The sequence below is a fragment of the Oryx dammah genome, unplaced genomic scaffold (genome assembly GCF_014754425.2).
Source record: "Oryx dammah isolate SB20612 unplaced genomic scaffold, SCBI_Odam_1.1 HiC_scaffold_8, whole genome shotgun sequence".
NCBI lineage: Eukaryota > Metazoa > Chordata > Mammalia > Artiodactyla > Bovidae > Oryx > Oryx dammah.
This window is the reverse complement of record NW_024070192.1, coordinates 10,717,063-10,722,486: the sequence shown is the minus strand read 5'-3', so window position 1 is coordinate 10,722,486 and position 5,424 is coordinate 10,717,063.

Here is a 5,424-nt window from a genome sequence, read left to right as displayed (position 1 = left end):
TTGGACTTAGCTCCATAGCCCACCTGGCAAAACCCAGTGTAGAGTATCTTCCTGATCCCTTAGATATTGGATCATTCGAAGTTTCCTCAATCTTGTTGTAACCACCAGCATTTGTAGAATGGATTCGGTTGGGCCCCAAACACGCTTTGGGGCTGGTCTTGCTCCTTGCCTACTTATCTGATAATCCTGGGGTTGTTTGTAGGCAGGATGCTCTCCAGGGCACAGTTTGCTGTGAAGGTAAGTGTGGTAAGAGGCTGGAACAAGGGAACTTGTGGGGGAAGGTAGGCCAGGGACGTGGTTCTGCCCCGCTGAGCCACACAGCTCCGTGGCCCTGCTCCAGATGAGGACGTCCAGACGTCTCAAAGCAGGGCCTGTGTGACCGAGCAGGCTGAACATAACGCCCACAGTAAATCCAGAGCCATGCAGAACAATAGGGGCTTGTATTTCCTGGTTTCATTTTGCATCTATTTCCCAGCCTGCCTTCAGATGTTCCTTTCAGCTGTTTTTCCCCATGGAAAGACAGGAATGAGATCTGCAGTTAAGTTTCTCACAAAACAGGCTTTGGAGTTCCGCTTGGTTAAGGCAAAGTTTGACCAATGAAAGTCAGTGTTCCGGGCCTGGGTATTCTTGCCTGAGGAGCACACTCTTTGGACCCCATGGAGTAAAAGCTGTCCCAGGGTCAGGTGTTTCCCAAGTTAAAACAGTGAGGCCCAAAACTTTGGTCCTGGGTCAGCAGATTAGTTCACCCACCTTGGGCTGGCAGGCCTGCCCAGACAGAAGAACAGCCCTTAAGGAACCGTGGTTCCTTTCTTATGTAGGGAGGCAGGAAGGGCAGAAGTAAGAGGAACATAACGAAATAACTTCATGGCTCCCATGACGGCACCTCCCTGTACCTGTGTCTCTGTCTTTTCTTATTAGGACGCCACTCAAGTCCAGTATGACATCATCTGAACTTAATTACATCAGCAAAGATCCTATTTCCAAATAAGGTCACAGTCACAGGTGCCTATGATCAAGAATGTAACTCTTTGTAGGGGACACAATTCAGTGCCCTACAGGCACCAGCTCCACAGGCTTTGCTAGAAGTCTCTAGAAGATTCAGCCATCAGCACTGCACAAAGATTCAAAGATTTAGATGAACTTGGGTCCTTTCAGAGGATTAAAATTATTTTAAAAGGGGTGGGGGGGGTGATAACAGGCTGTTTGCCAACATCAGCAGCAGAATTTACAAAGGTAGATAAATCAATGCAAAACATATTTTATAAAAATAATCATACTTTAGGCAGCCAAGCGTTTGCTATTCACTTCCAGGTTAGCCCAGGTTAGCTCTGCTCCAGGTTGATTTGGTCTTTTTTTTTTTTTTTCCCTCTCTCTCTGGGAGGCCTACAGGATCCCAGTTTCCTGACCAGGGATTGAACCCAGGCCATGGCAGTGAAAGCATCAAGTCCTAAGTACTGGACTACCAGGGAATTCCCAGGTAGGCTTCATCTCAGCAAAGACAGAGGTCCCTGTCCCACTAGCACTAGTGGAGAAGCCCACTGCTCCCCACACATTAGATCATAGAGCACCCTCAGCCTCCCCTGCCCACTGGGTGTGGGGCCTGCAGGGAGGTGGCTGCAGAGCCCTCAGCTGCCACCTTTGGGTCTGGTGGCACTGACAGCATTGCTCCTGGACACCATGAGGCTGTAGACTGGGCTTGACAGACCAGTCACACCAGATCCCCAGCATCGTTTCATTTTTGAGTAAATGGATTGCTGGGGCATGGGCAAGACATGACTGCTGGCATTGCAGCCTGGGTCCTAAATTCTTCCCCTTCTTCTTCCTGTCCAACCTCCTTCCATCATCAGAGTTTTGCATCAAGCAGCTTCTTCCCAGGGCCACGTCCCCAAAGATTCAATTCTTAATAAAGCCAGATCTTGAGGGTGAGCTGCCTGACCTGCATTAGACACTCAGTTCATGTGGGATATAGGGTGAAAACAGAGGAGGGTCAAGCAAACAGAATTTGAGGAGGTTCAATTTCATGACAACAGTGACTACTTCTTAATTGCTTATTACATATATACCCCAAGCCTCCATTCTCCAATTTAACCTGTGCAACAAGCCTTTGGAAGATGTGGAAACGAAGGGTCAGAGAGAATAGACAGTTTACGCAATGTCATGTGTTGAGAAATCAGGACAGCCTGGGCTCAAAGTCAGTTCTCTTTGTGCCTGCCCACAGCATGCTGCCTCCTCAGTCATGACTTTCAGAGTTTCTTGCCATTATCTGCAGAGTTCCAGTAGAGACAGACACAGGCACAGGCTCCAGAGAATGTAAGGCTTCCTAACCATTTTAAATTTGAACATTCTAAACCCACATCATCAGATACAGCAGTCAGGTGGCATTGAGCACTCCACATGTGGCTGGTTCGAGCTGAGATGTGCTGTGAGGGTACAGGTCACACCTGGTTTCAAAGATTTAGTATGAGAAAAGTAATGTAAAATATTTCATTGGTAAATTTTACATAGATATTATGTGGTGCTAGGGCACTAGTGATAAAGAACCAGCCCGCCAATGCAAGAGATGCAAGTTCAATCCCTGGGTTGGAGGAGGAAATGGCACTCCTTTCCAGTATCCTTGCTGGGACAATCTCATGGACAGAGGAGCCTGATGGGCTACAGTCCATGAGATCACAAGAAGACACAACTAAGTGTCTGAGCATGTTGAAAGTGTTTTTTTTAAGATAAATAAGAGGTATGTTAATTTCACCTGTTTTTACATTTTTTAGTATGGCTACTTGAAATGTTAAAATGGCCCTTTCCTGATTTGGAATCAGTCTGTTGTTCCATATCCAGTGCTGTTGCTTCTAGACCAGACTTCTCAGGAGGCAGGTCAGGTGGTCTGGTATTCCCATCTCTAAGAATTTTTCACAGTTTGTTGTGATCCACACAGTCAAAGGCTTTGGCATAGTCAATAAAGCAGAAGTAGATGTTTTTCTGGAACTCTCTTGCTTTTTCAATGATCCAGTGGATGTTGGCAATTTGATCTCTGGTTCCTTTGCCTTTTCTAAATCCAGCTTGAACATCTGAAAATTCATGGTTCACGTACTGTTGAAGCCTGTCTTGGAGAATTTTGAACATTACTTTGCTAGCTAGCATGTGAAAGTGAAAGTGAAGTCACTCAGTCGTGTCCTACTCTTTGTGACCCTGTGGACTGTAGCCCACCAGGCTCCTCCGCCCATGGGATTCTCCAGGCAAGAATACTGGAGTGGGTTGCCATTTCCTTATGCAGGGGATCTTCCTGACCCAGGGATCGAACCCACGTCTCCCGCATTGCAGGCAGACACTTTAACCTCTGAGCCACCAGGGAAGCTAGCATGTGAGATGAGTGCAATTGTTCAGTAGTTTGAGCATTCTTTGGCATTGCCTTTCTTTGGGATAAAAATGAAAACTGACCACAGCCTTGTCTAACTCAGTGAAACTATGAGCCATGCCATGTAGGGCCACCCAAGACAGATGGGTCATGATGGAGAGTTCTGACAAAACATGGTCCACTGGAGAAGGGAATGGCAAACCACTTTAGTATCCTTACCTTGAGAACCCCATGGATAGTATGAACTCAACTAATTACATTTGCAATGACCCTATTTCCAAATAAGGGCTTCTCAGGTGACACTAATTGTAAAGAAAGTGCTCATCAATGCAAGAAACGCAAGAGATGCAGGTTCCATTCTTGGATCAGGAAGATTCCCTGGAGGAGTAAACGGCAACCCACTCCATTATTCCTGCCTGAAAATTTCCACATACAAGAGGAGCCTGGTAGGCTACAGTTGATGGGGTTGCAAAGAGGTGGACACAACTGAACACACAGCACAGCTCATTTCCAAATAAGGTCCTATCCTGGGTACTGGGGGTTAGGACTCAACATATGAATTTTGTGAGGTGAGAGACACAATTCAACCCACAACAGACACTACTGACTTGATCTGAGTCATGTGGCCACACTCACTACAGGTGAGGCAGGAAACTGCAATAGCGTTGGTGATGTCACCACACCAGTCAACGGTGAAAGTGAAGTTGCTCAGTCGTGTCCAACTCTTTGCGACCCCATGGACTGTAGCCCACCAGGCTCCTCTGGCCATGGGCTTTTCCAGGCAAGAATACTGGAATGGGGTGCCATTTCATTCTCCAGGGGATCTTCCCAACCCAGGGACAGAACCCAGGTCTCCTACACTGCAGGCAGATTCTTTACTGTCTGAGCCACCAGGGAAGGCCTATAATTTTCAGTATGTCAATGCAGTGTTCTTTGAAAAATTGAACCATACAACTATAGTTACTTATCTACCCGAGAAGGAAACACTGCCATGAGTTTGATCTTTATCCTTCTAGGACTTACAAAGTCTCATACAGGTATCATAGAATCATTTACAGAGTGTGTTCACACAAACGGTTATCTCAAGATGGGTATCACTCTGCAACTTGCTTTTTTTCACTAGGAAATCTGTTAGTATCCACACCACCTCGTTCCTTTAACTGCCATGCAACCTTCCACAGTTTTCATGTTCCATGGTCAAGATACTTAGGTTGCTTTCATTTCCAAAATTGCTATGAGGTCGTGATAAACATCCTTGGCCTGCTTCCCGAGAGATGGGCTCGCGTTTTGCTAGAGTGGCTTCTGAGAATTGGAGCTGCCGAGTCACAGATGGTGAGGGTTTCCAATGAAATTGTTCCCACCTGAGTGTATCGATTTGTCCAGCCCTGTGAATTGGATGATCTCTGGGTTCCAGAACGTGTGGGCTCAGTATGTGGGCACAGGCCCAAAAGGGACCACACCTCCATCCCAGCTTTGGGCAAATGTGGTCCAGTGGGCAGCTTCAAGACACGCGAGCCTTACCCTAGATGGGAGAGGTTGGGGGAGAATGGATACATGTATATGCATGGCTGAGTCCCTTCGCTGTTTACCCGAAACTATCACATTGTGAATCAGCTATACCCCAATACAAAATAAAAGTTTTGTTGTTGTTGTTGTTTTAAAAAGACAGCTGGCCTTGTAGAAAAAGAGAAACTGCCTAAGGTAAGGAAAGGTGATGTGTGGCTGGGGAGCAACCATTTAGCTGGCTGGTCAGGGGCCTAGAAGGAGAAACACCAGAAGATGGAGGACAAGGATCTGAAAAGACTTGTGTACTATGAGCAGGCCTGGACCCTCACTCTGCTCAGATACTGGCCACAATGGCCTGGGCAGAACACTGGTGGCTCTAGGGCACCCCATCCAGGGCCATCTCACAGTGAGTTCTTTCTCAAACAGAGTCCAGGGGCATAACCTCCTTCAGCTGGGATTTACCGCTAAAAATGATGGAAGTCAAATTCCAAACAGGCAAGTCCGTGTCTAGAGGGTCTGCTGAGTAAATTATGATGCATCTATGGAATAAGATACCACGGAGCCATTGA